Below are 11,676 nucleotides of genomic sequence, written 5' to 3'. Positions count from 1 at the left end.
TGAAGGAAAAAAGAAACACTCCAAGTATGACCTCAGAATTTAAAAAGAGTGGGGGCCTGGAATAATTAAGACAAAAATCACACAGTGCTCTATGTTTCCCTAGACACAGGGCATCACGTTTTATAATACGGTTCATCCAGAAATGTTAAACTATATGCAGCATACTCTTAGATACAAGGAAGGGTAAATTTTCTAGAGAACAGCTTAAATAATATTTTTGTTTTGGTGCTTGAAGGGAGAAAACCTCAGATATTTAGATTAATCTGAGCAAGGATTAAAGCCACTCCATGGGAGAACCTAGGACTGGTGGTAAAAGAACCACTTTCAAGTAAATGGCTAACTTTAAACAACTAAGTGCAGCTCCAGGCAATTAAAAGGGGTCATGTAATCCCAACAAGTATTGACTTAGCCTCATTACTGTCAGCATGTCATTTTCTTATTTCTGTAATGATGCTGAGTAATGCAGAAAGCATGCGCTTTCCTTGGGTCACGTGATTGTGAGCACTCCATAGGAAGAGGCCATGAAAAGGTCTTGCTAGTTCTTCTGGGAGCAAACCATTCTAAATGCGCTCCCAGAGAGGATTTGTACTCTACAGAGATTTTATTATAGAAATGTTCTAGTAAACTGGAAAAAAAAAGAAAAAACCAATTCACCTTCCTAGAACACTTACAGCACTACTGTACAAGGTAGGGCAAAATATTAAAAACACTTAGTTGTTGGGTTAAAGGAGAAGCTTGATGAGTAGAACTTTGAAACGAGAGAAAAAGGTGGAATGGCAAAGATGACGACGGTTGTCGGAGACTAAGGAAAACCTTGCTGAACTTTTGCTGAGAAGAGGCACCTTCCCAGGCTGAGGCACTGCATCCTTGAGCTCAGATTCATGTTTGAATAGAGGCCGTGTTTCTGCGGGGATGAAGGCCCCTTGGAAGAGTTCTTGCAGGGAGGCGGATACGGTTGGAAGGGAAGAGCCTGGAATGTCCGTAGTGGTCAAGAGAAATGCGTATGTGGGTGTGTGGGAGGGTATCAAGGGAAATGATCACTGCCAAGCTGATTTATTTTTTAACTGCCAAAGCATTCCTGGGACATTCTCTCTAGTTGCTAGGATTAGAGAGGTAGGGAGTTCCAACAATACATTTATCTATTACAAGTACAAGCATTTTTTTGGTAGGTGTATTTTTAATTCTAAAAAGACAATGATAACATTAAGAAAACTGAAACGAAATGACTCCTCAATTCCGCTACTGTTTAATAGGTAATATTGTATTTTTATGTTTTCTCCTAAAAATTCTCTTTATTTTAACAATACTTTGGGTAAGTTGCCTCTTGGCATAGTATCCGTGAAAGCAGTTTCTGACCCCTAACAAGCTGGGAATAATTCTCCCGTTCTGTATCCATCTGCATTAAATTGGAAAGCTGAACCTCGGAGATAAATTACCTGCAAATATAATTTCATGACTATTTTCAAGATTCCCCCTTTCAACAACTGCTGATGAATTGCCATTCAGCTGGCTGAAGTAAAGGAAGGCAAACACTGTGGGCAAGAAAGCCACTCCACAGTTCTCCAGAGCGGGCTGAGGGATCATCCACCCTAACTCATTGTTCAGTTGGAAATCTGAGGCCCAGAAAGGTCACAGAGCTAATAAATGCTGAAGCTGAGACATGAGCCAAGGTCTTAAAAAATAAAACTTTAAATTTTAAATAATGTTAGAATTATAGAAAAGTTGCAAAAAGAGTACAGAGAGTTTATGTACACCCTTCACCCAGCTTTCCCTAATGTTAACAATTATACAACCATAGTTAAATGATCTAAAACAGAAAATTAACATTGGCAATACTATTAAACTACAGACCTAATTTGAATTTTATGAGTTTTCCACCAGCGTCTTTTTTTGCTGTTGTTGCATCCAATCCCGAAGCCCACATAGCATTTGGGTATTATGTCTCCTTAGTCTTCTCCAATCTGGGAGAGTGTCTCAGGCTTTGCCTTCCATGACCTTGACCATTTGAAGAGTACTGGCAGAGTATTTTGTAGAATGTCCCTCAGTTGGGGTTGTCTGATGTTTTCTCATGATTAGAGTGAGGTTATGGATCTGGGGCAAGAGTACCACAGAGGTGAGGCACCCTTCTCAGTGCATGATATCAGCAAGTACATGACGTTGACATGTCCTATTATTGGTGACCTTAACCTTGATCACTTGGCTAAGGTGGCATCTATCAGATTTCTCCAGTATAAACTCAGTGTTTTTCCCTTTGTGGTTGATAGATATTACTATCTTGGAGGAGATACATTGGGCCTGTGCTGATGTCCTGCCTGTTTTACCTCAAACTTTCACCCATGGATTCTAGGATCTATCAGTAGATCTATCCTGCAACAATTACTACTGTGTTGATTATACAATAGTGATTTTGCACTCCTCATTCCTCCTGTATTTATTTTAGTTTATTTTCCTTATTTAGCAGATACCAGTTAATTCAACATGGCACATAACTCAAAGCATTTAATATTCCATAGCCAACAAGATTTCCTACTTCTCTATTACAAAATACTGGATACCCTGAATATAGCTAATACAAGGTCCTTCTTCCTTTTCTTCTATATCTAGAATGAAACAGATTTCCCATTTAGTACATATTTCTCCTTCACCAAAGGCTGTGGGCAGAAGGAGAAATAGGGCTTATAACTGTCCCTCTGAACCAAAAGCACTTAATGTTGAAAGATAAAACACAAGAGTCACCCCACAGACATTCCTGTGTGTTCAGATTGCAGACCTTTAGCATACCATTACTGGTCTGCGTGGGATTCACAGAACAATGTAAAAGACACTGATTTCCTTGAAAAAACAAGGTGCATTATGAATATAAAGGAGTCACCATCACCCCTGAAAATAACACATTCAGAGAACACTTATTTTACATGATTAGCATCACCCAAGGTTCACACGTTAAAAAAAAAAATAGATAAAAAATAATCTGCCATAAATTCTCACTATGAAATCACAGTAGAATTTGATATCACTCTTAGAATGTGGGAGAACCTCAGAGGCCATGTTCCACCTCTCATCTGATACATGAGGGCCCTGAGGCCCAGGAAAGGCAAGTGTTGGACCCTGGGGTCTAACTCCTGTGGCAGAGCCTGGGTAGGACGCAGGCCTCCAGAAACCTGGTTCAGGCTTCCCTCCACTCCCCTTCCTCTTTCAAGGACTCTCCAAAGCAAAACATGTAGATGATCTCCAAAGATTTACCAACCAATAAAGCACGTGCACTGACACAGGTCAGCGAACTGGTCTTGGAAGATGGTTACTTTGGCCATTGGGCAGGTTTGTAACCAACCTGGGGATGAAAATTCTTTGCATAAGATCTTCAGAGTTCTGAGGGAAGCCCAGTGCAGATTAGACACAACTTCTTGGATTCAGGAAGGCTCTTGTTGGCTGTCAGTCCATGGTGGGCAGGTGGACAGCCACATAGCAGAATCCCAGATTGGAAGTGGAGCTGTCAGGTGTGTTCCAGATTGGAGCAGGACAGCGATACCTATGGCAAGGAGTTTCTATGGCATGTGGAGGATCCACCTTTCCTCATCTGGTCTTTCCCAGAGGGGGGCCTTTAGGGCTGAATGCATCTTTAGGATGAATGGGTCACCAGTCTGAAGTCCACTGCCATGCATTTTCCACCGTGATGGATAAGCCATAGCTATTGGAAGGAAAGGTGTCAGTGGGCGCAGTTCCTTCGAAGCCACCCTCTCCAGTGTTGGTCACCGGAAAAGCCCTGCCAAATGTTGGCACAGTGTTGGCCTTTCAGCTGCAGTTTGCTGCCCCAAGGGAAAAGTTTATTTTGTAGGACTCCTCGACAGCTATGTTCCCACTCAACCTCCATGGGCAACCACTTTCCTGCCCACGTGCAGTAGGCAACCACTTTGTTCCAGGAGATGTGGAGAACTGGATGGTCTAGTCTGTGTAGACTGGTAGAGTCAGGCCCTTCCAGTTAGCACCTTTTGCAGGTAACCACCAGGGAGTACCTGCAACTGCCTGTTGGAGATCAGTCTTCACTTGCTCACTCAACGTGCCTTCAAAGGCAAAGGAGTCACCAAACTTCTCAGCCTCTGTGGATAGCCAGTGAGTTCACGAACTTCTCCAGTTCAGCATCACTGACTTCACAGGCATCCATGTAAAAGGCATCAATAGCAACTCTCCTCGCCAGTGCTTCCCCGTTCTCGTTTACCTGAGGATCATCTGTGCCCATCGTAGGGCAGGATGGGGACCATCTTGGTGGGCATGAGCAGCCGCTCTCCGGGGACCTGGCCTGGACGTTTGGGTAACATGGGCAGCCTACATTGCCAGGGGCCCCGGGGCCACAGTGCAGGAGCCCATGAGGGACTCACCGGTCCCTGCCTCCTCCCTCCATGCCACTCACACAGCAGCAAGAGCAGAGGCATCCAAAGAACAACAAAAAAAGCCTCCTGCATTTATTAATTACAATTCTCCTATAAAGAAGAGCTTTCCTTTCTCCCTGCATTTATTTATGTAGGTATTCATTCAGTTATTTATTTATATTGCTATGTATGGACTCATGGATATTTATTTTATCCTACTAGATTATAATCCAACACTTCATTTATTTTGTCACTCACATTGTTCCAACTTTGGCCATTGGGAACTCCTTTAGGTTGACTCCTGTGTGATTTGGCATGCCACGTCATCGTGGGGCCGTTGGTCGTGGTGCTTTGAGTCCTTCTTTATTTTCTGACACCACAAGATTTTTCAGGCTCAATTAGGTTTTCCCTGCTCTAAGCCTAGAATCAACCACTTCTCCAAGGAACCCCATGAACTATGACCTTTTGATATAAATCTCTTATGTTCCACCAGCTCGCATTACATCTTACACAATTTAGACTTGAACCCTTTACAAATTTTCTCAGAAGTATACCGTAAAGGTAGGTGGAGTTTGTACTTGCTGAGTTTGTTCTACTCGTTGAATATCGCCTGCAGTTGATCCCAGTGCTCCTCCATCCACTCTATTGGTGAGAATGATCCAGTTACGAGGGGGCAGGAAGATGAGAATGTACAAAAGTGGGTTTGAGTGTAGATAAAGGTGTAGATATAGACAGAGGTGATATGAATGCAGATGAGGATATGGATAGGGAGGCTGGGGAAATCCCTGGACGGAATTCACATATACACACCTGAGTTATTTTTGTTTCACCAGTATGCAAATCAAAAAGACACAAAAGTTTTAACAACAAGTCAGAATTTCTGAAGTTTGAGTTTTTTTCTCGCTCTTCCCCACTCTACCTGTTGGGAAGGTGCTCTTTGTGACCTCAGCTTCTCTTCTCTCTCTCTCCTTCTCCAATTGCCTCTGGCAGTTGCCTGGGCTGGTTTATGGAGTCCTGGCAAGCCTGCTTCTTGTTGAATCTCACACACTCATTGGGTGTGTATTATTGTATGCCCTGTGTTAGGGTCGAATAAAATTAAACATATGGATATTAAATGAAAGCAGAACTAAGTTCACAGCACAAATTAAAAGGAAGACTGGAAACAAAAACTAAAATCTAGATTCTCATTTTCTGCATAAATAATAGGATTTTACAAAACAGCTTAGACAAACTATTCCAAATAGATGTGCGTGAATCATGATTTAAATACCTGAAGTAAGTCCCATGTTCTAGCCCAGAATTTAAGAACACTCAAGGATAACAATTGCACATTTCCTGGGTTGCATTATGAGTGCAAGATTGTTTTTCTGCTCTATGAATAGTCATTCCATATCTTTTTGTTTGTAATTTTCTACAAATGACACTACACTTTCTTCTATGTACTTGTCCCTGTGTGTGTGTATGTGTGGCATGAGTATGTATGTGTGTTTATGTGTGGGGGGGAGAGAGAAAGAGAAAGAGGGGAGAGACAGAGAAAGAGGGAGAGATGACATGTTAGTTTCTTACTTTTACAGGAAATTTAATACATGTCAGCACAAATCTAGCCTGAGACTGACTCATTTGGCAGGAAGGACAAGTTCACATGCCAGAGTAAACAGAATGGGGTGAGATCTCAAGAAGAAGGAAAGAGTGGGAAGGCAGTTTACAATTTGAGATATGAGTAGCAGTGTTTTATTAGAATTATTTTCAATCTCCTAGTCAAGTTAAAATTTTATCCTGAACTACACAGAACTTGTTTGAAACTGTCTAGAAAATTTTCTCATCCCTTCTGATCCCCACAATCATTTAGCCATTAAGTCCAACCTATTCGACCTCCTCCACATCTTGTGTGTTTATTTTCTCCTTTCCAGCCCCATAGATACTCACCTGATTTGTCTGGGCTGTTGCTATAGACATATTCCCATTCTCGACTGCCTCTCAATTATTCATTCCTGAAAACTCATCCTAAGCATCTTCTACTCAGTAAGAGCTAGCCATTTCTCTCTTTGTGCCACCACGGCACCTTGTTTTAACCCATTCTCGGATTTTGCCCTGGGTATATTCTAATTGACAGTTTATATACTTTTCTCCCTTATGTGACTGAGGCTGTGAGCTTTCTGAGGAATGGGGATTGTATCTTCCTTATTTTGTACCGCCAATGCATAACAGTATTGGGAAAACTAAGTGCTTGATTCATTCTTGGTCAGTGAATGAAAAAACGAACAAATGAATGGGTAAATAAATGAAGGAGTTCACTCAGTTCACGGATGAAATATTAATGAGTGAACTATTTATTATCAATCTGAGCAAACATTTCTCCCTGAGGCCAATAATTTATAAAGTGGAAGATTATCTCCTTTAAAATGACATTTCACAAGCTGTAGTTTCTTTTCTGCAAATAAATCATTTCCTCAAAATATCCAGTTATTTTTCCTTTTTGAGAGCATTTGTTATTATTATGCCTCATATCTCCACCTAGCGAAGCAAATTGGTAATACAGCAATTAAGATACTTGTACATGAATATAAGAAACACAGTTGTGAAAAATTATTTATAGAAAATTAACCTTCCTTCTCAAAAGTTCAGAAACCTTCAGTTGTATCTACTTTGTGCTTTCCTGAGTTCAGCAAAGCTCTTCCTATTTCTAAATAGCCTATTCTAAATAGCCTATTTCTAAATATCTGTAGTGTCATGGAAAATATATGGGGATATAAAAAACATAATTAGCTTGTCTTTCACCACTTTTAAATCAAAGAGCCATTGATATTTGTTAACACAGATGTTATTTGGATATTTTATAGAATAACATTTTTGTAAACTATGCAAATAATTCTATCAATTTAACTTAAATATTTATTGAGTGGTTTTCACCGCCATATTCACCTGACCTCTCACCAACCGACTATCACTTCTTCAAGCATCTCAACAACTTTTTGCAGAGAAAACACTTCCACAACCAGCAGGATGCAGAAAATGCTTTCCATGGAATTTCGCGCCACAGGAATAAACAAACTTATATCTTACGGGCAAAAATGTGTTGATTGTAATGGTTCCTGTGTAGATTAATAAAGATGTGTTTTAGCCTAGTTATAATGGTTTAAAATTCATAGTCCGAAACCAAAATTACTTTTGCACCAACCTAGTAATACAGTGGGCTGCTTTACATCTGTGAGATTGAATGAACTGCAACCATATGCATCAACGTAATTGAATCTCATGAACATACTGTTGAGTGAAAGAACCCAGACGGGAGTAGATACTGAATAATTCAACCCACATAAATCTCAAAACTGGCACAACTAATTATGCCATTAGAAGTCAGGATTAAGTCAGGTAGCGGTTGCCCTCAGGAGGGGAGTGACTGGAAGAGGCATCTGGGTACTGGCAATGTTTTGTTTCTTGGTCTGAGTACCGAGAACATATCGTACTGTATATTCACACTGTGAGTGTTCATTGAGCTTTATACTTGTGGTTTGTGCACTTTTCTGCATGTTGGTTAGAACTCAACCAAAATTTTACACCTCAGAGAAGTCAACACTGGCCTTCACCACCTACCCCTCTACCCCATAAAAAAACTCACAAACTCCAGTGTGGTACTGACACATACTTAAATAGACCGATCAATGAATCAGAACAGAGTATCTATAAATAGACCCTCACACATGTGGCAGTTTATACTACAATAAAGGTGGCTTTTCAAATTAGTGAGAAATAGATAATTTAATAAATGGGGTTGGGATAAATGAAGAGCCATTTGGAACAAAAATTAGTTTAGCTCTACTTTATTTTTTATTTGTTTACTTATTTGTGAGACATTGTCTCACTCTGTCGCCCAGATTGCAGTGCAGTGGCATGATCATAGCTCACTGAGGCCTTGAACTCCTCGACTCTAGTGATCCTGCCTCAGATTCCTGAATAGCTGGGACTACAGTTGTGTGCCACCTCGCCCAGTTATTTTTTTAAATTTTTTGTAGAGATGGGGGGGGCGTCTCACTATGTTCTCTAGGCTGGTCTCGAACTCCTGGCCTCATGCAATCCTTCTGCCTAAGCTTCCCAAAGTGCTGCGATTACAGTTGTGAGCCATCACTTCTGGCTAGCTCTACTTTATAACTGACACCAAGATTTCAGATGGATCAAAGATTTAAATTTTAAAAATCAAATAATAAAATCAGTCAAAGAAACATTGAGAGAATATTTTCATATCTTCAGAGTGAAAAAGTTTTTTTAAAAGCACAATGTAGTGAACCCCCCCATAAAAGAATGGTGAATCACATTGTATAAACTTTAAAAAATGTGCAGCAAAATCCAAAATAAATAAAAAGGCAGACAAAAAGTTGGGAAAAATATTTCCGATTCATAATGCATAAAGATGGCTAATATCATTGGTATAATAAAGCTCTTTCAGATCAATAAGGAAAAGATCAATAAGTCACCAGAAATATGGACAAAAAAATATATACAATCAGTTCATTGATAAAAAACAAAAGTGCTTACTCATGATGAATGAAATAAAAATGAATGCTACAAAGGTATTATTCGTATAATATTGGAATACACTGAGGATAACAAAAATGTTTTAAAATACACTGAGTTGGCAAGAGTACTAGGCAGTAAAAGTTGGTGAAACCTTTAAAGAAAACAGTTTATTGATGGGCACTATCTATCAATATTAGAGATGAACATATCATTAGAACTTACTGTTTCACTGAATAATTTTACTTTGGGGATATATCTTACAAACATATTAGAACATAAGTAAAATCACACACACACACAATTATTAATTTTAGCTTTATTTGGAATAAAAAAAAATTGGAGGAAAAAAAACCCCTGACATCTATCACTAGAAAACTGGTTAATAAAATGCAGCCATCAAAAAGAATGAAAAAATTGGGGTTTTTTTTTTACAGATATGGAACAACTTCAAGTGAAGAAAGCAAGGTGTAGAAAGCGTAGAATATTATATAGTATCTGCTATTTATATTTTTAAAAGGTTAAAAACAACATAGTTTATAGATTCAAACAAATAAAATTAAAAAATAAAACCATAAAATCTAAGTGAATAGTAAAGAGTTGACTCAGCAGATTTGGGATTGCTCATTCCAAAGAAAAGACTGATCCTCGACTGGCTATCAGCCCTTGAAATATCCTAGCTGGTAAGAGTCTTTGTATATCTGTGGCCTTGGGCCACGCCAGATAGTCTGTGTTAATAATGTGATTTATGGTGAACACCTGTCTTTGCTCACCTGGGGCCCCGGGTCATACTGTATCAGTTTCACCTAGAGTGGAAGAGGTGGGGTGGAGGTTGAGTTGTTAGGGTCAATCATGTCGGGGCTCCATGCCTATGTGTCTGACCTTGGACATAACTGTTTGAGTGAACTTCCCTGGTTGACGAAAATTTGTCCATATCATCACACATCGTTGGGAGAATCAAGTTTTGTCCATATAACTCCATAGGGAGAGGACTACTGAAAGCTGTGCCTGGTTCCTCCTGAACTCTGTCTTACATGCCTTTTTTCCTTTTCTGATTTTCTTCTATACCCTTTCATTGTAATAAGCCATGGCCATGAGTATAACAGCTTGTCTAAGTTCTCTGAATTCTTCTACCTCATTATTGAACTTGAGGATAGCCTTGGGTTCTCCCAACATAGTAGATAAAGTAGTAATTAGAAGGGAATTTATTTCTTCTGATTCTGGCGTTAAAGACTACTGAATGAGCTAAGCATCCAGATTAAGATGAGAGAAAAAGGACAACAGAATACACTTAAAGAAAATAGAAGGAAATAATAAAAACTAGAGCAAAAATTAAAAACAACAAACAAAATTCCATGAAGAGATAACAAAGAGGATCCACAAAAATCAAAATTCATTTCTTTGGGAAAAAGAACCTCAACATAATAGAAAATTTCTGACATAATTGAGAGACAGAGGGAAAAAGAAAGGAGAGGGAGAAAAAAAGCATGAATAGCATTACCTATATGCAGAACAAAATGGTTAAAGAGTCAAGGGAATAAAAGACATAACAATTGACAAAAATTAATAGCTCAAAGTAAAGATATATTTCCTCCCTTCATAGTTGGTAGCATTCATTTCCTGGATCAATAAATTTCGTTATGTATATTTTACCACAAATAAATAAATAAATAGGAAAGGGGAAATTTAAAGAAAAAAGTCAACCAGTAAGTCCTAGAGAAAAAGGAAGAAAGAAAATGCCAACACCAGAACCCAATCTCTTAGCTAACAGAGCTGGTGTTAGGAGAAAGATATCTATCTAAGTGAGGTATCATTTATATAAATAGAGTGAAATACACAGATCTTAAGTCCACTTTGTTAAGTTTTGATAAATGTGTGCACCCATGTAACCAGAACCCAAATAAGGATGTAATTCTAACATCTATGCCAGGGTCAGTAATTGAATTACTGCATGGGAGTATTTCCTCGTTTTTATCTACATAAACCCAACTGATGAATTCTTGTCCTGTGGATGTACATCATCTTCCCATGATTAACACCACAATGATCACCTCCTTCAGAGAAGTCCTTATCCACTTATAAAGATAGAATTGGGTCATGAAAAATTAATACTTTTCCATGAAAACTGTATGATTTGCACACAAATATTTGTTGAATTTTAAAACTGTAAAGAAAAAAAATACTATGTGAAAGGTAGGTATTGCTCTACATCAGAGCTGTCTAAAAGAACTTTCTGAGATGATGTAAATATTTATATCTGTGCCACCCAATACAGTAGCCCTAGCCACATGTGGCCTTTGAATCCTTGGATTATGGTTCATGCACACACCATAGGATTAGAACTTTTCCAACAAAGTAACCGCTGTCAGGAGATATAAATTAATTAGTTAATTAATTTTCACCAGAACAGTTAATGAATTTGTCTTTCAATGATTAACAAGTGCCAATGATTAACAAGTGGCCAGGGTCCATTTTGTTTCTAATAAACTATCAGTGGGACTTTGCAAATTATGAATAAACTGACACATTGAGGATCAACAAATATGTAGGATGTTAAGAAATCGAAAGAGTACTGTAATACAGCAAAAGTTGGCAAAAGAATGGGAGTCACTTTGAATAGCAATAAATCTATAGTTTTAGTTCTCAAGCTAACAAAAATAATATTGACAATGGCTAATACAAAGGTCTAGGTCTGTAGCAGTTAACATATTAACTCCATCTTTTTGAGACAAATGAGGAACAACAGAGAGTGTAAATACATGATGTAAATGAAATGTGGGCCTTAGGTTTTAAGAAA

At 38.7% G+C, this 11,676-nt stretch overlaps 1 pseudogene; it reads right to left on the bottom strand.

Annotated features, from left to right (window-relative positions):
* Positions 1–3,432: 3,432 nt before the first annotated feature.
* On the bottom strand, positions 3,433–4,316 carry LOC138382463 (formylglycine-generating enzyme pseudogene; annotated as a pseudogene).
* Between the last annotated feature and the right edge of the window lie 7,360 nt (positions 4,317–11,676).

Source organism: Eulemur rufifrons, chromosome 4 (assembly GCF_041146395.1).
Source record: "Eulemur rufifrons isolate Redbay chromosome 4, OSU_ERuf_1, whole genome shotgun sequence".
NCBI classification, from domain to species: Eukaryota; Metazoa; Chordata; class Mammalia; order Primates; family Lemuridae; genus Eulemur; species Eulemur rufifrons.
Note: the sequence above shows the minus strand (reverse complement) of the source record. Positions and strands in the feature narration are given on the sequence as shown.